This window comes from Leucoraja erinacea, chromosome 6, assembly GCF_028641065.1.
Source record: "Leucoraja erinacea ecotype New England chromosome 6, Leri_hhj_1, whole genome shotgun sequence".
NCBI lineage: Eukaryota > Metazoa > Chordata > Chondrichthyes > Rajiformes > Rajidae > Leucoraja > Leucoraja erinaceus.
Window position 1 is genome coordinate 2,722,290 of NC_073382.1, and position 21,964 is coordinate 2,744,253.

The 21,964-nt window shown below is 43.5% G+C and overlaps 1 protein-coding gene across 2 annotated transcripts in view; it reads right to left on the reverse strand.

Annotated features, from left to right (window-relative positions):
• The window catches only part of jade3 (jade family PHD finger 3), a 46,916-nt gene extending 27,014 nt beyond the window's left edge, over positions 1 to 19,902 (reverse strand). For both annotated transcript variants that reach the window (XM_055636482.1, XM_055636484.1), the window contains exon 1: positions 19,768 to 19,902. The gene's annotated coding sequence lies outside the window, so the exon portion shown is untranslated. The remainder of the gene's footprint in view (positions 1 to 19,767) is intronic.
• Between the last annotated feature and the right edge of the window lie 2,062 nt (positions 19,903 to 21,964).

Genomic DNA, 21,964 nt, shown 5'->3' on the forward strand with positions numbered 1-21,964 from the left:
TCCCATTTCTACAACAAGCTGTCCTTCCTTGACTTCCACTGCTGCCAGTTGCAGCCAAATACAAACAGGTGGAACAGCATGTCATATGAGTGCACCCAGATGGTTGCCAGTGTCAAAACTAGAAACCGGTTAGGAAGAAATAGATTCTATCTACTTATAGGCTATTGTCAGTTACTATCTGTATCCCTTCAAAAACTGCTGTCAAAGCTTCAGGTGTAAAACTTTATGAATTCTAACATCATGCCAAATAGAACTTTATGTCTCACTTTGTAATTGCAAATTAAAAAGCGTGCTCTGCATGTGTGAAAATTGATCACTAATGCCCACATGCTGTTCAACATTTCTGCACTAGTAATTACTTCAAAAGTTCTATAATGACTAAAATAAAGATGATCAAAACTCTCACCAAATCTTCTTTAATATTACGATCACCGGTGTACATTTCCGCAAAAAAGCTTTAATTCTTAGATTTTTTTTAAAGCATGATAGTCAATGGCTCACACATGATCGAAAACAGTTACCAGTCACTCAAAAATAAACAATTTGTTTCAACCATAGTCCAAGTTCCCCACAATGGCTCCAAAATTAGATTTTGCCACAGTTTCTCCCAATAACTTTATGATAGCGAGCGACATTTTAAAATCTGAGAATCCAAGCATAGCACGCACAATAAATGCAGTAAGATTGTAATCATATTAATTGAACACAAAAAATACAGTAATTCTCATAAAAATACGAGTTTTTTTTGCTCAAGAAACAAAAGTAAATGTTCATGCTTTCAAACTCAGGTGTTTCATATACAAGACTGGAAGGCATTAAAGGAGAGGGAACCAGCTGCTGGAAGAAAAACTGGCAAACCCAAGCAAAATCAAAAAGCAGCTTTTAAACATGGAAAGGAACCATGCGATTCATTATTAGGACCATTCACTACTGGATAAGTAGGGGATAATGTTCATTTTTAATAATTATGGAGTAAAGTTTATGCTCAATTTTGGAACTTTACTTTGATTAGTATCAATTTTAATGTTCAGGATAGCACAAAATTAGTACAGGGGAAATAATTTATCAATGCCTATATACCATAAATGCATTGCATGCCATTAAAACCCATCAAAATGTAGTTATTGTGCAGACACCCCTTAAGCAAATATTACCTGCTCTAAATCAATGTGTTCACTTGGCATTTATGTTGTGTTTCTAACAAATTCATTTCAGTTGCCTTCCTCGCAAATATGACCCCTATGGATCAATCAATCCATCTTATTTCCAAGGTCGATTTATTACAACAATGGAAACACATTTTTCAAATCCATGGTTGCAAAATGAATGCAAGATTATTGATGTTCACATGTTTCAAAAACCCTATGGATAACAATACCTTAGAGGAAGAGAACAAAAACTTCTAAATTTATAATAAATTACACTAGATATGTAAGCGTTTAAATCAATAGAGAACAGGTATGATTAAATTAGAAAAGATATAATGAATAGGCTTTTAGATAAGCACATGGATATGCATATGCATAAGAGTCATAGAGTGCTACAGTGTGGAAACAGGTCCTTCGGCCCAACTCGCCCACACCGGCCAACATGCCCCAGCTACACTAGTCACACCTGCCTGCGTTTGGTACATATACCTCCAAAACTGTCCTATCCATGTACCTGTCTAACTGTTTCTTAAACGATGGGATAATCAACTACCTCAACTGGCAGCTCGTTCCATACACCCAACATCCTGTGTGTGAAAAAGTTGCCCCTTGGGTCCTAAAAAATCTTTTCCCCTTCATCTTGAACCCATGTCCTCTGGTCCTTGATTCTCCTACTCTGGGCAAAAGACTCTGTGCATCTACCCGGTCTATTCCTCTCATGATTTTGTATAAGATCTATAAGATCTCCCTCATCCTCCTGTGCTCCATGGAATAGAGACCCAGCCTACTCAACGTCTCCCTATAGCTCACACCCTCTATTCCTGGCAACATCCTCGTAAATCTTTTCTGAACCCTTTCAAGCTTGACAATATCTTTCCTATAACATGGTGCCCAGAACTGAACACAATATTCTAAATGCGGTCTCACCAACGTCTTATACAACTGCAACATGACCTCCCCACCTTCTATACTCAATACTCTTGACTGATGAAGGCCAAAGTGCGAAAAGCCTTTTTGACCGCCTTATTTATCTGCGACACGACCTTCAAGGAACCATGTACCTGCATTCCTAGATCCCTCTGCTCTACAACACTACCCAGAGGCCTACCATTTACTGTGTAGGTGCTGCCCTTGTTCGACGTCCCAAAATGCAACACCTCACACTTCTCTGTATTAAATTCCATCAACCATTCCTCCGCCCACCTGGCCAATTGATCCCGATCCTGCTGCAATCGTTCACAACCTGCAAACCCACAAATTTTTGTATCATCAGCAAACTTGGTATTCTTGCCCTGTATGTTCTCATCCAAATCATTGATGTAGATGACAAACAGTAACGGGCCCAGCACTGAACCGAGGCACACCACTAGTCACAGACATTCAGTCTGAGAAGCAACCTTCCACCATTACCCTCTGCTTCCTTCCATGGAGCCAATTTGCTGTCCATTCAGCTATCTCTGCTTGGATCCCATGCGATCTAACCTTCCAGAGCAGCCCACCATGCGGAACCTTGTCTAATGCCTTATGCAGGCAGATGAGATTAGTTTATCTTGGCATCAGACTTTCTTTGACTGAAGGGCCTATTCCTGTGCTGTACTGTTCTACGTTCTATCCACCTAGAAACAATTTGTTTACATTGTGGAAAAAATGCAAGGTGTGGCAATTAGTTGAAGCAAATTGATGCAAGTTTTTGGATAGTACAGGTGCACAACCTTTTATCCGGTGTTCCAGAAACCGAAAAGCTCCGAAAACCGGCCATTTTTTCCAGATGTCGTCTGCGCACCAAAGCTCGCGTTTGGCGCCAAACCTGACCCAAAACGACCCACGGTCAACCCAGGTCTGTACTACTGTAGCGGCTGCCTCCTCCCTGGAGACCGGGAGACGCTTAAACATCTGTAAATCATTGCTTAAATGTTAGTCAGTTAGTTTGGAGGGCTTTTATGTGAAGGGGGTGAAGGGGTAAACTTTAATTCTTAGTCCCCTACCTGGTCGGAGAGACGGGGAGCGCTCAATGCATTACCGGGTCGCCGTGCAGTAAGCTCCGCAGCGCTGTGGCCGGTGGGGCTGCGGGCGTCGCCGGTTGTAGCTCCGACCCCGGCAACTCTACCCCTGGCTGCGAGGCGCTCCAAATCCAGCGCGGCCCGCGGCCGGACGCCCCAGCTCCGCGAATGTCGGGAGTCGGCGGCATCGCAGCGCTGGGATACCAGCGGGGTGCGGGCAATGCCTTACCGGGTCGCCGTGCGGCAAGCTCCGGAGCGCTGTGGCCGCCGACACACAACATCGCGGAGCGTCGCTGGATTTGGAGCCGCGCAGCCAGGGGTAGAGTTGCCGGGGTCGGAGCTCCAACCGGCGCCGCAGCTCCGCGGCTCCAAATCCAGCGACGCTCCGCGAATGTTGGAAGAAGGCGGCCACAACGCTCCGGAGCTTGCCGCACGGCGACCCGGTAAGGCATTGCCCGAACCCCGCTGGTATCCCAGTGCTGCGACGCTGCCGACTCCCGACATTCTCGGAGCTGGGACGTCCGGCCGCGGGCCGCGCTGGATTTGGAGCGCCTCGCAGCCAGGGGTAGAGTTGCCGGGGTCGGAGCTACAATCGGCGCCGCCCGCGGCCGGACGGAGCCCCCAGCTCCGCGAGGTTGGGAGTCGCCGACCAGGTAGGTAGGGGACTAAGAATTAAAGTTTCCCCCTTCACCCCTACACCACCACCACCACATAAAATCCCTCCAAACTAACTGACTAACATTTATGCAATGATTCTCCCGGTCTCCGGGGAGGAGGCAGCTGCTCCAGACTTTTCAAGCCGCCCGCGCTACCTACCTAATCTACGCTAAAAATCTTCCATTCTGAAATCCGAAAATGTCCGAAATCCGACAAGTGTCTGGTCCCAAGGCTTTCGGATAAAAGGTTGTGCACCTGTATTAAAGGTGCATATAAAACATTTTTTTTTTAAATACAAACTAATCCCCTATAACCTTGTAACAAATCACAAGTCTGAGAACTGGAAAGCACTGGTAGAAGTTTAGTTGAATTTATTTTTTAGATCACAGATACACCGTGGAAACAGGCTCTTCAGCCCAATGTGTCCGCACCGCAAGCAATCCCCGCACATTAACACTACCCTACACGCACTAGGGACAATTTATACATACCAAGCCAATTAATCTACTAATCTGTAAGTCTTTGGAAGAAACCAAAGATCTCGGAGAAAACTCACATGGTGATGGAGAGAACATACAAACTCTGTACAGACAGAACCCGTAATTGGGATCGAACCCGGGTCTCTGGCGTTACAAGCGCAGTACGGCAGCAACTCTACCGCTGTGCCACCCACTGGTTACGTTTCGTGAACCCTTACATGGATCAGATTTTACTTTAGTCAGAATCTTGTCAAGTTACCTGTCAGTTGCGGCTTGCCGTTGGGGCACTTTCTGTGGTGCACGGTCTTCTGGGTAAGCACCGCCACCGTTCCCTGCTTATTTTCGCTGTAAACTTGAGTGATCGTACAGTGTTGGGGGAAAAACAATCAACCGTGATTGCAGTAGGGACGGAGTACAGAATTGTTTAAGTGCGAGTTTACGCAAGTCACCTAATGTGTAAATCGGGGCGTGTCTGTATAGTCATGGTAATGATAGCTGAGCGAATTGAGAGTTAGAGCAGGAAAACAAAGCGATTGCATACAAATCACAAGTATGATCACATCTGGTATATTCTGCATAATATTCATTTATAATATCAAAGGAAGGAACTTAATAGTTAACTAATTAGCTATGGGGAGATAATCTGTGATATGTCTCTCTTTAGGGAATAAATATGTTATTTGAATCCAAAGCATAATCAGGATTAGAAATCTAAACAATGGTTGTGGGCATACGATTACAAGGTAAGGTGCAGAGATATTAATATACAATTTAGATTTCACATAGATCAGATGAACAAGTGGAATGAAAAGCTCCGGAACAAAGTGGTGTGTAAAAATTTAATCATGAATTGGAAGATGAAGAAAAGGATGGCAGTGCAACAGCAAAATTACCACACAATGATCCAAAAATTCAGGATGAACAATTCAGTGATTTGGGTTAAGATCCCATGGGTAGAATCTAAACCTAGTTCACAATCCAAAATGTTAAAGAACCTAGTTATTATCAATGATGACCACAAAATTACCAGATCTTTGTAAAAATGAATCTAGTTCACTAATGTTTTTAACAGGAGGAAATCTGTCACTTTTTTTCCCATTCTGGTATCTATAAGACTCCAAATCCACTTATGTGAAACGATGAAGCAACCCACTCAATCGGACTGTAACCTGTCAAAACAGATTAAGCATATAAAGACTGGCATCACCATATGCGCCGAATTCTGACTAAGCAAAAGTTACTCCCAATACTGCTGATTTGTACATTTTTATTTCACAAGCATGTGGGGGCTGCTGTCTAAATTGGGAAAGCTGTCACATACTCTAGACAAGTAACGTCGGGCGGCACAGTGGTAGAGTTACTGCCTTACAGCGCCAGACACCCAGGTTCGTTCCGGACTGCAGATGCTGTCTGTACGGAGTTCGTATGTTCTCCCCATGACCTGCGTGTTTTTTTTCCCCGGTTTCCTCCCACACTCCAAAGACATACAGGATTATAGGCCAATTGGCTTGGTAAAATTGTGTGTAGGACAGTATTTGTGTTGGTCGGCGCAGGCTCGGTGGGCTGAAGGGCCTGTTTCTGCACTGTATCCGTATCTCTAAACTAAATGAAACAACCCTACAATGTTGTTCTCACACAATCATATTAGTAACAGACCAGTCAACATCTAGTTTAATGCACTAAAATTAATTATACCAAAACTAACTCCACCTCTAGCCAAGATATTCGAGTACATTTATAGCATTGCCATTTACCAACAATGGGGAAAATTTCCCACACCCTGTTTATCAAAAAAAAAGGCAAATCCAATCAATGTAACGTGCAGTGGATATTTCCGTCAATCTCTATTCACCCAACTTCTGCATATATTGTATATTCCTGTTCAGGGTGGCAAGTAATATTTCAGATGATGATAGAACATCACCATTCTAAATAGGAATCTGTGGAGGATGATTAGACATTTTGAATTCTTCCTGGAATAAATGCAGATGCTTCCCTCTCATCCAAGATTAAACATTTTTGTGAAAGCACATTAAAATGTTTAAAAGGAGATTTACTTCTCTATTGTTTGAAGACGGGTCCGGTCCCAACTCGAAACATCACCTATCCGTGTTCTCCAGAGATGCTGCCTGGCCTGCTGAGTTACTCCAGCACCTGGTGTCCTTTTGTGTAAACCAGCACCTGCAATTCTTTGCTTCTACTAAATCCTCTATTGTTCTATTTAAGTTAACTCTCTGCAGAGCTGACTCGCAGCAGCAAGGTTAATGGTTCAATTAATCGATACCAAGTAAGTTGTCCCGAGTCAGAGTGACAGCTGAGATATATGAAGGCTTTCAAGCCCCTGCTATTTCCATTCCTCTTTGAAGACTCCTTGCTGTAAAGTAGGTTTCCGATAGATTGAGTAAGTTTGCTTACAATGATGCACAAGTACGTTCTCCCTGTGGCTGCGTGTTTTCTCGAGTGCTCGGGTTTCCTCCCACACTCCAGAGACATACATGTTTGTAGGTTAATTTGCTGCAGTAAAAATTGCAAAATTGTCCCTAGTGTGTAGGATAGTGCTAGTCTATGGGTTGATCGCTAATGAGTAGAAATTCTAATGTTGAACTGGGAAGGTATACCACCTACTACTTTATACCTAATAAACAATGCTGTAATTAATACTGTAGTATTATCGACAACAGACCAATGAAATTCATATGCGCAGCAGCATAACAGACCCATATACAAAGAAAACCAAAAATAAAATCAATTAATTTAGACACTAGACAATAACCATATAACAATTACAGCACGGAAACAGGCCATCTCAGCCCTACAAGTCCGTGCTGACAATAAGCAATAGATGCAGGAGTAGGCAATTCAGCCCTTCGAGCCAGCACCGCAATTCAATGGCTGATCATCACCAATCAGTACCCCGTTCCTGCCTTCTCCCCATATCCCCTCATTCCGCTATCTTTAAGAGCCCTATCAAGCTCTCTCTTGAAAGTATCCAGAGAACCGGCCTCCACCTGCCTCCTCTGAGGCAGACAAATTTAAAACCCTAATGTTAGTGCAAAAGGCCCAAAGTCCTTAATGCAACCAAGTTTATAGTTTAAATAGCGATTGTCGTGTTCATAGGGAAAGTTGTAGTTGGGTAAAAGATATTTTGAACCAGAAGGTCACAGATTTTAAACTCCTACGCCTTCTTCCTGTTATTAGGAGTGAAATAAGAGCGTGGCCTGGCCACTGTGGGTCCTTAATGATACTGGCTATCTTTATAAGGCAGCATCTCCTGTAGATCGCTTTGATGGTGGGGAGGTTTGGCTGTGAAGCAACTAGTTACTACGTTCTCCACTATACACTTGTAGGCATTCAAGAGAGTATTCGTCGACATACCAAATCTCCTCAATTTTCTAAGGATGGAGAGGCGCTGATTGGACTTGTTTTTATTATGTAATCAATGCGCTGTCCCCACGACAGGATCTTCAGAGATATACACGGCCAGGCCTTAATGTAGTCAGCTCGCTGCATGCCAACATGTCAATGAAAATGGGTTTGTGGATCCTCAGCTTCCTTCTTCCAATGTCAACAATCAGTGCCTTGGTCTTGCTGCCATTGCAAGCGGGTTTGGTGTTCTGGCACCGTTCAATCAGATGATCAATTCCCTCCTATATTCTGAACATCATTACCTGCAATTCGTCCAACAACAGCAGTGGTGTCGGCAAATTTTTAAAAAGAGCGTTGGAATTGTATCTGGCTTCACAGTCACGGATGTAGAGCAAGCAAGCAGGGGACTGGGAACAACCCCAAGATGCTCCTGTGCTGATGCTTATCGAGGAGGAAGTGTGGTTGCAAGTCATATGATTGTAGTCTGTTGATGAGGAAGTTGCATAGGAATGCTCAGAGATCCAGTTCCCTGAACTTGATAACAAGTTTGGAGGGGATAATGTAATGAATGCCATCACACAATCACTGGATGGATTTAAAGAGAGTTAGATAGAGCTCTAGGGGCTAGTGAAGTCAAGGGAGGCACGGGTTATTGATCGGGGACGATCAGCCATGATCACAGTGAATGGCGGTGCTGGCTCGAAGGGCCGAATGGCCTCCTCTGGCACCTATTTTCTATGTATCTATGAGATGTAATCGATGAACATCAGTATAATATACATGTTCTTATTGCCCAAGTCCAGTGCAGAGTGGAGACCAAGCGAGATTGCATCCCCCCCCCCCTCCCCCAATCGATTGTTGCGGTAGGCAAATTGTAGCGGGTCCACGTTCTTGTTAAGGTAGGAGTTGATATGTATGCCATAACCAAAGCACTTAATTACCAGACATTAGTGTTACCAGTCAGTAGTTAGTGAAGCATATTAATGGAACAATATGCAGTTGTTTTCCTTATTGAGGCAGCTATGGCGATTTAATTCCTTGTTAAACCGTCACAATTATGGAATGGTACAAATTTTTGCAATTAATCCACTTAATTATTATTATTCCATAATAAGCAGTTGCCAAGAACTTAGTATTCTTTTCAAATGGGACATGCTTTGATTTAATTAACTGATCCCTTTCAAAATATTTACACCAATCTATTCATAAATTACTTACATTCACAAAACAGCTTACAACCTCGGGATGTTTCAAAGCACTTCACAGTCAAAGTATAGGAAATTAATGATCAGAAGAATATGCTTAAATAATTCACTTGAAGGATAGACGTTCATTTGCATGATGAGGAAAAGATCTATGCTCACTATAACCTGAAAATGGCAGAACAAGAGAGGAACCATCTCCTCCAGGATTTTTCTTCACATTCACGAATTGTCATTAAATCAGAGGATACCGGTCCAATTATTGAAGAATTGCCTTCATTTCTTCAGCAGGTCATCAGTATGTAACACAATAAAACAAAAAATTGGAGGGCACTGCTTAAAACTGCTCTTTCATGCCATTTGGCAGGAGACCACAATGATCAGGATTAAATCGCTTTGTATTGTACCTATGCACAACCGGTTCTGTGGCCCAGTAAGAAACTGCACCACTCTGCCAAAGACTGACAGAATAAGGACTCATGAGTAAACAACTATTTTAAACATCTGAATCCTGAGAACAATAAAAGCACTGAAGATACCACCTCTTAGCTACTAAGTTGCTAAATTTATGAATCCTTTGCTTAATCAATTACACAAGTAATCAATCAGTATACATTATTAATTAATTGTTTAATACTCACAATGATCTGCTGAAGAAATGAAGGTAATTCTTCAATAATCCTTTGATTTCAGTAGTAATGGCCCTCTGCATTAAATTTGGCACAGCAACAAATGGAAATTCAAACTTAAAAAAAGTTTGCTTAGAGAGAAAAAAACTATTTTGCAAAATTGGACTAAATTGGATATTTTAGTCTGATTGCTGCAGATACGAGACAATAATCATTGTGACGTTCATTATTCAGCCAACTGGAAACTGTCAAAAGCAATGCAAGTAACAAGCCAACAACCTTGTGCATCCACTCCTACATCCCTCTACTCTGTGACTCACTCCATAGGCCTCCGCCATTCACTGTGAAGATCCTGTCCTGGCTTGTCTTCCCAATATGCAACACCTTGCACTTATTTGCATTAAACTCCATTAACCATTCCTCAGCCCACTTGCCTAACTGATCAAAATCCTGTGGTAATTTTGATAACGATGATTTTTGATAATCATATATTAAAGCAACAAAGTTTCATGTTTCTTTAGATTTTACAAAAAAAGTCGATAAAAACAGGCTACGCAGTTTAATTAAGATCCTTACAAAATGAAGCACTTACTCTTACTCCATTGATTGCCATGAAACACATTTAAGACTAAAAATTAGAAAAGGAATTATTTGAATGCCTGTTATTTTAGCAGTTATTTATTCAGACTAATGGATTCTTACAACAATAGGAGATTATTGAGCCAACTAAAACAGCTTTACAATTGTTTTTTTCTTTGTGGCCCTTAGCTTTTGCACCTTCCAAGAGAGGTAACTATGTTGAAGATACAGACCAAATGACGTAACAGAGGAAATGGCAACAGAGCCAACATATCTTGCCAATTTTTCTTTGAAAGTTATTACTGTACTGTTTCCATTACCCTTTCACAGAGTGCATTTTAAGTTAGAACTTACTGTGCAAAAAAAAAGTTCTCCTCATTTCACCTCTGGCAACTCTCCAAAGTTGTAAAGCTGCATCATCCAACTTGATTTTAAGTGCTTCTATTCAACATCCCTATAATCTTCTCTAGCAAAATTAATTTCAGTATCTCCAATCTTGCCACCTAAATGAGACTCATCTGTGGCACATTTCCAGTAAACTCCCTCTTGCCTCTTCCAAGTTTTTGACTTCCTGAAGCACGATGCAAATAATTAATACAGCCAACACCTAATCTGTGTTTTTAAAGGTTCAGTTTACTTTCTTATGTCCATATTCTGTGAGACTAAATTGGAATTTAACTTAACAATTCAACCAAAAATATAATGTATGCAGTATCTCAAAAATGGCCAGAACCAAATTTGCCAGTACTGTTTGTGGCCAATAGTTCATCTCCTCATTTTCACTAGAAACACAATTCTCTAATATAGCCAGCAATATGGGTTGGCTCTTGAGTGGAAATTCAGCAACAAGAAGGAACAAAAGGGTTAGGGGGAGAATGAGGTGGCTATGGATCTGTTTGAACTCGCCCTTTAAAGTCTGCACCCCAATAGGTGCCTATTCGCATGCCCTCTAATTAAGCTCAAACACAAGGTGCTCTTACAACGAGAAATCAATCAAGCCTCAGGGGAAAAGAAACAGCTCCATAGGCACAAAAAGACAGAAACCGGGTGAACTAGAACAGGCAGTGGCTGAAATGAAGCAGCTATGTTTGACACCCGTCTTCACTGAGCATGGTTCTGTTGTAGACCCATCGGTTAATGTCACGTCTTGGATGTCTGTGAACTCTGCATCATTGCCTCAACACTTGCCTCAACACTTTGCAGTCTTTCCTGCTGACATATTCTAAAAACATGGGTCGCTGCTCACCCTACAACAACTGCACTCCAGATCAACGTTATTCCAACCTCCATTGTGACGCTGCGCTCTGCAGGCAATGTTGGTCGTATTACAGGTGCAAAGGCCATGCTCCGTGTGCCTTGCTCGCCACACACACACACACACACACGTCCTCTACAAACATGCTTCTGCCACACCACACTGTCTTTAACAATAAACGTTCTTAACCCCTTAAAAACATGGACCACTTCCCATATTTTGGGAGTCGCCCAGTGGACAAAGCAAACTTTAATGATGAAATTCACCATTGTCTTCAATGTGCAGCATTGCCTTTGGTCTGACTGATTGAGGAAAAGGATATTTGAAGATCAAGAGTTTGGAGCTGACACAAAACTCATATTCCACCAGGAAGCAGTGACCTCTGCCCTCCTTTTTTGCTTCTGACGCTTCAACTAAGCATACCAGGTGTAACAAGCCCCTGCAAAAATACTAACGATCTCTCCACAAAATAGTCCAAATTCACTGAGCAGGCAAGCAAACCATATCAGTACCCTCTCCCAGAAGTTCCCATTACAGAGACCCAGGTTACATTTAGTTGGCTGCAATGAACAGGTCACCTCATTTGTGCGCCTGGTACCAGTCTTCTAGGGCAGACACTATTCTAATCTCTGCCTGGGGATGAGATTTTCAGAAGGATAAAGAAAAGATTTCAAGCATGCACCCAAAGTTTCAAGCATGCACATCCCCAAAAACCTTGGGAACCTCTGTTCCATGACATCTTTGACGCTGCACAGCAGTGCAACTAGTAAAGTTATTTCTTCACAACTTCAGCAACCCAGGTTTGTTCCTGATCTTTGGTGATGACTGCATGGAGTTTGCACATTTGTCCTGCAACTGCATAGGTTTCCTCCGTGTTTCCTGAAATTATTCCACATCCTAAAACGTGTGGACTGAGCCATTATAAATTTCCTCTACTGTGAGATGAATGTAAAATCTGAAGGGAGAGTAGCGGAGAATAAAATAGGTTATTGGAGGATTAGTGTAAATGGGCATTCAATAGTCGGTGCGGACTCGTGGGCTGAAGGGCCTGATTCTCCGATGTATTGTTCTGGCCCCTTCAGTATACACAAAATCAGAATGGAAGTCATCCTCAATCACAAGGAATTGCCTCAGAAGATAGTTGATAAAAATGCAAGAGATTCAAAAGTTTATCGATCCTATCGATCCTGACAAGATCAACTGTTGCACAAACTGCAGTCAGCACCCATGGGCAAGAACATTAAAAGGAAGTCAAAAATGACCATCACCTCAGTACTTTTCAGCATTCATGCTGTCCCAATACTGCACTTTTCCTCCATTAAGATTCCCACTGAGATGGAATGCATGTGACAAATGGGAAGCTGTTCAACCTACACTGCGTTTAAAAGAGAATCAAAATAATTTGAACCCGAGTTTTGAGCTACAATATGGAAACAACGCTTCCAAATATGCATATTTGGCAACTCAGCTCCAGTTATTGGTGACTCATTCACTGAAACATACCAGAATGGACCTTACACCAAACATTCACAAAACAAATGTCCTCTGACAACCAACTCTTGCTGCAAAACACACCCCAATAATTAGGTCCCACAACAAATCCTGGAACAAATGTTCCATTGCCCATTCCTGAGTGCCACTGCCAAAAAACAAACAGTAAATATAAAATTCATTGTTACTTTCATAGTGTCAGCACAGCCTTAGGTCACCTGAAGAAAACAGCATTTGAAGACCAATACGTCAAAGCCATGCTTTTTGATCAACCACAAGGTGCTGCATATCATTCCCTGCTGTCGGTGTCTGTGGCAGATTGTCATCCTACAAGCTGCTTAAGCTGTTTAAGGGCCTAACCGCCTAATTTTATACATTTGAATTTACAAACACGAGTCATTTTTTGTAATAAAACTGATAATTTGAAAATCTGGTTTTTAAACTCTTTAAAGGTGCCGGTGCACTGTTTTGGCACATAAAAGAAGTGGGTCAAAGTCAGTATAATGCTCAAACTAAGCAGCCATGATTCATAAGCTTCCAAGATATCTGCAGATGGCATCTCACCATCAATGCCACCTCTGCAAAATTATCCAAATCCTGTTGCAGGATAAGTACGCAAGTGTCATTGTCCTCTGCCAGGTCAATATCCCCAACGAGGCCTTAATTACACTTAGCCGACAGCATTGGGCAAGCCAATCTACCACATACATAACACTGGCACCCAAGGTCACCACTCCAAGCTTCATCACGGCAAAAGATTACCAGCAAGAACAAGGAAACAATTGAAAGCGTTTTTAACAGCTGCCCTGAAAAATGTGCAACATCTTCATTAAGTGGAGGAAATCTTTGACCTCTTACAATTCAAAGAGGAGAGAGAGGGCAGCACAACTGTGCAGGGGTAGAGTTGCTGCCTTACAGTGCCAGATAGTATCAGGTTCGATCCTGAATATGGGTGTTGTCTGTATGGAGTTTGCACGTTTTCACTGTGACCGACTGAGTTTTCTCTGGAACCTCTGGTTTCCTCCCACATTCCAAACATGTGCTCGTTTGTAGGTTAATTGGCTTCTGTAAAATTGTCCCTCGTGTGTAATATAGAACTAGTGCACAGGTGATCGCTGGTTGGTGCAGACTCCGTGGGCCAAAGGGCCTGTTTCCATGCGGCATCTTTAAACTAAACTAAAGGTATCTGGGATGGTACTGAGACCAGAGCCCCTTTGTTGGAAGAATACAGAAGCCCGGCTCAAGAAAGGGAAAGAATGAACCTCTACCCACCGACTCCATCAAGCATCTCTTGTCCATTTGTGGCAGAGTCCGATGGCCCCACATTGTCCTCATCTACCAAGTCAGAACCTGGAACGAAAATAAGTTATCCTTACCTGCCTATTAATTCATCATCAGAGGATCAGCAATTTGATTGCCAAGATGTAAATCATCAGAGAACAGTCATGCTTTCTACAAGAGAGGGAAGACTGTGAAAGGCACACTCAAAGTTGGCTCCACCCAAGATGCTATCCAGGGATTTAGCATTATCGAGCATTAAAAAGGCAATACGGGGAGAAAAGATAAGGTACGAAGGTAAGCTAGCCAAGAACATAAATGAGGATAGTAAAAACGTCTTTAGGTATGTGAAGAGGAAAAAATTAGTTAAGACCAAAGTTGGATTCTTGAAGACTGAAAAAAGGTGAATTTATTATGGGGAATAAGGAAATGGCAGACAAGTTGAACAGGTACTTTGGATCTGCCTTCACTAAGGAGGACACAAACAATCTCCCTGATGTACCAGTGGCATCCCAGGATACTTAAACAAGTGGTTCTAGAAATTGTAGACACATTGGTGATCATTTTCCAATGTTCTATAGACTCAGGATCAGTTCCTGTGGATTGGAGGGTAGCTAATGTTATCCCACTTTTTAAGAAAGGCGGGAGAGAGAAAACGGGGAATTATAGACCGGTTAGCCTGACATCGGTGGTGGGGAAGATGCTGGAGTCGATTATAAAAGATGAGATAGCCGCACATTTGGATAGCAGTAACAGGATTGATCCGAGTCAGCATGGATTTACGAAGGGGAAATCATGCTTGACTTATCTTCTGGAATTTTTTGAAGATGTAACTAGGAAAATAGACAAGGGAGAGCCAGTGGATGTAGTGTACCTGGACTTTCAGAAAGCATTTGATAAGGTTCCACATAGGAGATTAGTGGGCAAAATTAGGGCACATGGTATTGGGGGTAGAGTGCTGACATGGATAGAGAAGTGGTTGACAGACAGGAAACAAAGAGTAGGGATTAATGGGTCCCTTTCAGAATGACAGGCAGTGACTAGTGGAGTGCTGCAAGGCTCGGTGCTGGGACCGCAGCTATGTACAATATACATTAATGACTTTGATGAAGGGATTAAAAGTAACATTAGAGAATTTGCAGATGACACAAAGCTAGGTGGCAGTGTGAACTGTGAAGAGGATGTTATGAGGATGCAGGGCGACTTGGACAGGTTGGGTGAGTGGGCAGATTAATGTGGATAAATGTGCGGTTATCCACTTTGGTGGCAAAAACAGGAAGGCAGAATATTATCTGAATGGAGTCAAGTTGGGAAAAGGGGAAGTACAACGGGATCTGGGGGTCCTTGTTCATCAGTCAATGAAAGTAAGCATGCAGGTACAGCAGGCAGTGAAGAAAGCAAATGGCATGTTGGCTGAGAACAAGAGGAGTTGAGTATAGGAGCAAAGAGGTTCTTCTGCAGTTGTACAGGGCCCTTGGCGAGACCACACCTGGAGTATTGTGTGCAGTTTTGGTCTCCCAATTTGAGGAAGGACATTCTTGCTATTCAGGGAGTGCAGCACAGGTTCACCAGTTTAATTCCCGGGATGGCGCGACTGTCATATATTGAGAGAATGGAGCGGCTGAGCTTGTTTACTCTGGAATTTAGAACGATGAGAGAGGATCTTATTGAAACAGATATTGTTAAGGGTTTGGACACTGTAGAGGCAGGAAACATGTTCCCGATGTTGGGGGAGTCCAGAACCAGGGGCCACAGTTTAAGAATAAGGGGTAAGCCCTTTTGAACGGAGATGAGGAAAAGCTTTTTCACACGTAGAGTTGCGAGTCTGTGGAATTCTCTGCCTCAGAGGGCAGTGGAGGCAGGTTCTCTGGATACTTTCAAGAGATAGCTAGGCAGAGCTCTTGAAGATAACGGAGTCAGGGGATATAGGGAGAAGGCAGAACGGGGTACTGATTGTGGATGATCAGCCATGATCACATTGAATGGTGGTGCTGGCTCGAAGGGCCGAATGGCCGTCCTGCGCCTATTGTCTATCTTTCTTTGTGGAAGTTATAACATTAGCCACCCAATATTTCCACCCAAGATTCAATGACTCCAACCATGCCACACTGTTACGTGCCATACTAAATCAAATGCTCTTTTCTTGAACTGCAGCATGACTCATGGCATTTTATATAGAAGTCAGTGCCAATGAATGTGTTGATTGTAAGCATTTAAGGGGGAAAAATAAAATCACCTATTTGCCTTAAACCCACATAATATTTTTCCAGCAGCAGTTACAAGTTCAAACCCTGCCCAATATCATACGCCTTCAGCCCATAGTTGCTGTCATTTGTTGAAGGCTTACCCATAACAGCTGGCTAGGACCTAGTTTAGCAAAGCCCAAAAGGTATGTTTTCCCATACATCTATAATGTATACATTTCCTGGTTGGGAGAGGAAGGGGGTGGGAGAGAAGATCAAAAATCTGTTAAATTTGGAATCAAAAGACCTCAGCATAAAATTAGGCTGACATTTAAATACCCAAAGAGTGCAACATTGCCAGAAACGTCATATTTCCGGCAAGATGTAAAATTAAGTTCCTGTCTGCTCTCCGAGGGTAAATCATGTAAAATATCCCACTGGACTATCTTGATGCAGAAAGGAGTTTTCCAAAGTCTTGTCTAATATAAATTGCTTAATCATCAGATTATCCATCACATATAAAAAAATGTTAATGCTAAAAATACTCAGTTGCTTAGACAGCTAATATTAACATTTTCTCGACCAAATTTGTATCCGGTTTCCTTCATTACAACTTAGAACGTATTTCAAAACTACATATGTGGGCAAATGGACAGACAACGTTTAGGATCGGATGGCTGATCATCCTTGAGACTGAAGAAGGGTCCCAACCTGAAACATAGTCCATTAATTTCCCTCCACAGGTGCCACATGACTCACTGAATTCCTCCTATAATTTATATTTTTACTCAAGATTCCCACATCTGCAATCTCGTTTCTCAAACATACCTCCATTATTGTAAAGCACAATGAGTTGTTCATATTTTCTTTTCATTAATGTAGATGGCTACATTGATCTACAATGACTGCAACAAGATCTGGATCAGTTGAGGAGGGCCAAGGAATAGCAAATGGTATTTAACTCCAAGAAGAGATGTGCCACTTTGGTCTGACCATAAAGGGCAAGACTTGCACAATACATGGATGAGCCCTGGAGAGGGATGTAGAACAAAGAGATCTTGAGTACAGGTGCATTGTTCCTCAAAAGTGGCAATTCAGGTGGATAGGATGGTCAAAAAGGCATTTATTATGCTCACCTTCATCGGGAGGCGTATCGCACACAAAAGATGAGACATCATGATGCAGCTGGACAAGTTGTTGCTTGAGACCACACTTGGCCTACTGTGAACCATTTTGGTTGCTCAGCTAAGGAAGGATATCATTAAGTTGGAAAGGGTACACAAGAGATTCATCCGGATGTTACCGAGACTTGCAGGCGTTACGGAGTGGCTGGATAGGCTGGGACTATTTTCTTTTGGAGATTTGGAGGCTGCAGGGTCACCTTATTGAAGCCTGCAAAATCATGAGGGAACAGGCAAAAAGAGTGCATAGGCTTAAGGTGCAAGGGGAGAAATTTAAGAGGGACCCCAGGAGAAAAAATTTCCACTCAAGGGGTGTCACTATCTAGATTCAGCTGCGAGAAGAAGCTATAGAAGCAGATACAATTATGACTTTCGAAAGACATTTGAACAGATATACGGATTGGAAAAGTTTATAGGGAGATAGATCAAATGCAGGCAAATGGCACTAGCCCAGTAAGCAAAAGTAGGCCAAAGGACCTGTGACCATCCAGTATAGGTCTATGATTAAATGATTTAAGACGAAGAAAACAACATAACTGGAGTCTGAAGAAGGGTTTCGGCCCGAAACGTTGCCCATTTCTTTTGTTCCATAGATGCTGCCTCACCCGCCGAGTTTCTCCAACATTTTTGTCTACCTTTGATTTTCCAGCATCTGCAGTTCCTTCTTAAACATACAACTGGACCCAGGATCATCTCAAAGCGACTTTAGCTATTTTAATCACAGTTACTCTTGGCACAAACTAAATGTTGCTGCAATTTGCTTTTAAAGATACAGCGTGGAAACAGGCCCTTCAGACCACCAAGTCTGAGTGTTCACCCCATACACTAGAGCATTCGCCCACTACACTAAAATTTACAGAAGCCAATTAACCTACAAATCTGTACGTCGTTGGAGTGTGGTAGGAACCTGGAGCACCCGGGGAAACCCCATGGGGTCACAGGGAGAATCTACAAAGTCCATACAGACAGCACCCATACTCAGGATCAAACCCGGTCTCTGACGCTGTGAAGTAGCAACTCTACTGCTGCGCCACCCTATTTCCATAAAATACAATTTCCTAGAAACAAAACTATGATGTTGATTGAAGGATATGTACAAATATAGGCACCATTATTAATTTTCCTAAGTCGGTCCGGATGCAGGGATTCAACCCGAAATGTTGACAACTCCAATGTCCCCCGACAGATGCGGCTTGAAATGCATATTTCCTCCAATAGATTGTGCTCCAGATTCCAGCATCCACAATCTCTTGTATTTAGATTATTTCCCCTTCCCTTTGATACTGCACAAAGCAATTTTCTTCCTTGGCCGCCTAGAGAACAATTTGAACTTCAACTCCAGTGAGACAGTACACCATTCCCTCGGGACTCCACTTATTGTACTCAAATCCATAGATCAGAAACAGAATTCAGAACTTTCTGACTCAAAGGTTCTCACCTGGCCATTGCAGATAACATATATTTAAAGCCCACTTTAATAAAAAATATAATTATGCAATGGTATTTAACTTTTGATTATATATTAGTATATTAGTAACTGCTTCAAGCTAATCAATAAAACCGAATTTAAGAGGACAAAATGTGTGGGAAGGAACTACTGCTTCTGGTTTATACCAAAGACAGGACAATCTGAAGAAGGGTCTCAGCCTGAAATGTCACCAACCTATTTCTTTTCTCCAGAGATGCTGCCTGGCCCGATGAGTTGCTCCAGTATTTTGTGTCTATCTTCGGTGTATAAACCAGCATCTGCAGTTCCTTCCAACACTTTTAGCCTAAAGAACTTTAGACTGTCTGTCTTTGAATCTTGAACAGTAGTTTTTAATTTACAAAAGAAAGAAAAAAGTTTTAGACTTCCAATGCAAATTTCTTCCATCTGGATGGAGAGCGGAAGGAAAGCCGAGCTGGCATATATAATAGAGTAGTGATGGGAACGGGAAGGAGGAGGTAGTTCTGGGGCCTTGGCGCCAAAGCTCAATGTGAAGCAGTCCTCTCTCCACTCAGCACAAACGTTGAAAGACACACAAATACATACATACACATACGCAGACACACACCGCCGTGTGGCAGCTCGCAATGCAAGTAATAATAAGGCGCGTAACAAAAATAAAATTAACATCTTGCACAACTCGCCATTGATAAAGTGCGCCATTGACTATCCATTGAAGCATTGAGGTGAAGGCGCTTGCCCTTGCCGGGGGGGGGGGGGGGGGCTGTGCATGGAGGAGGGGAAGGCCCATGGATCCGCCGCGGCCTCCATTATCACACACTCTCCCCTTCAGCCGCAGACAAAGGAGACGCCTCAGCGCCGCATGCACTCACCGAGGGTTCAGTGGCGGGAGGCCCGCGGCTCCATCACGGCCCAAGCGGCCAACAAGGGCTCGTATTATGCGGCCGCTCGCTGTGTCTCTCCTCCCGCCCGCCCTCTCTCGCCGCCTCCTGTGCGTGTTGACAGAAGGCAGTGCGCAGGCGCCGGCCGGCCGCGCCGCACAGCATGGCGGGGGAGCAACGGTCACCCTTGGCCAAAGGCAACTCTGCTCAGGGCAAAGATACTGGTGGTGGATCACTACTGCTCAGGGCAAAGATACTAGAGGTGGATCACTGCTGCTCAGGGCAAAGATACTAGAGGAGGATCACTGCTGCTCAGGGCAAAGATACTAGAGGAGGATCACTGCTGCTCAGGGCAAAGATACTAGAGGTGGACTGCTGCTCAGGGCAAAGATACTAGAGGAGGATCACTGCTGCTCAGGGCAAAGATACTAGTGGAGGATCACTGCTGCTCAACAAAGATACTAGAGGTGGATCACTGCTGCTCAGGGCAAAGATACTAGAGGTGGATCATTGCTGCTCAGGGCAAAGATACTAGAGGTGGATCACTGCTGCTCAGGGCAAAGATACTAGAGGAGGATCACTGCTGCTCAGGGCAAAGATACTAGAGGTGGATATCTGCTAGAGGAGGATCATGCATTTCGTTGTCTCTGTACTGTACACTGACAATGACAATTAAAAAATTGAATCTGAATCTGCTGCTCAGGGCAAATATACTAGTGGAGGATCACTGCTGCTCAGGGCAAAGATACTAGAGGGGGATCATTGCTGTTCAGGGTAAAGATACTAGAGGTGGATCACTGTTGCTCAGGGCAAAGATACTAGAGGAGGATCACTGCTGTTCAGGGCAAAGACACTAGAGGATCACTGCTGCTCAGGGCAAAGATACTAGAGGAGGATCACTGCTGTTCAGGACAAAGATACTAGTGGAGGATCACTGCTGCTCAGGGCAAAGATACTAGTGGTGGATCACTGCTGCCCAGGGCAAAGATACTAGAGGTGGATCACTGCTGCTCAGGGCAAAGATACTAGAGGTGGATCACTGCTGCTCAACAAAGATACTAGAGGTGGATCACTGCTGCTCAGGGCAAAGATACTAGAGGTGGATCACTGCTGCTCAGGGCAAAGATACTAGAGGAGGATCACTGCTGCTCAGGGCAAAGATACTAGAGGAGGATCACTGCTGCTCAGGGCAAAGATACTAGAGGAGGATCACTGCTGCCCAGGGCAAAGATACTAGAGGTGGATAACTTCTGCTCAGCAGAAAAATACTAGAGGAGGATCACTGCTGCTGCTCACAAAGATACTAGTGGAGGATCACTGCTGCTCAGGGCAAAGATACTAGTGGAGGATGCTCAGGGATCACTGATCACTGCTGCTCAGGGCAAAGATACTAGAGGAGGATCACTGCTGCTCAGGGCAAAGATACTAGAGGAGGATCACTGCTGCTCAGGGCAAAGATACTAGAGGATCACTGCTGCTCAGGGCAAAGATACTAGAGGAGGATCACTGCTGCTCAGGGCAAAGATACTAGAGGTGGATCACTGCTGCTCAGGGCAAAGATACTAGAGGTGGATCACTGCTGCTCAGGGCAAAGATACTAGAGGAGGATCACTGCTGCTCAGGGCAAAGATACTAGAGGAGGATCACTGCTGCTCAGGGCAAAGATACTAGAGGAGGATCACTGCTGCTCAGGGCAAAGATACTAGAGGAGGATCACTGCTGCTCAGGGCAAAGATACTAGAGGAGGATCACTGCTGCTCAGGGCAAAGATACTAGTGGAGGATCACTGCTGCTCAGGGCAAAGATACTAGAGGTGGATCACTGTTGCTCAGGGCAAAGATACTAGAGGAGGATATCTGCTGCTCAGGGCAAAGAGAGGAGGATAACTGCTGCTCAGGGCAAAGATACTAGAGGAGGATATCTGCTGCTCAGGGCAAAGATACTAGAGGTGGATCACTGCTGCTCAGGGCAAAGATACTAGAGGAGGATCACTGCTGCTCAGGGCAAAGATACTAGAGGAGGATCACTGCTGCTCAGGGCAAAGATACTAGAGGAGGATCACTGCTGCTCAGGGCAAAGATACTAGAGGATCACTGCTGCTCAGGGCAAAGATACTAGAGGATCACTGCTGCTCAGGGCAAAGATACTAGAGGTGGATCACTGCTGCTCAGGGCAAAGATACTAGAGG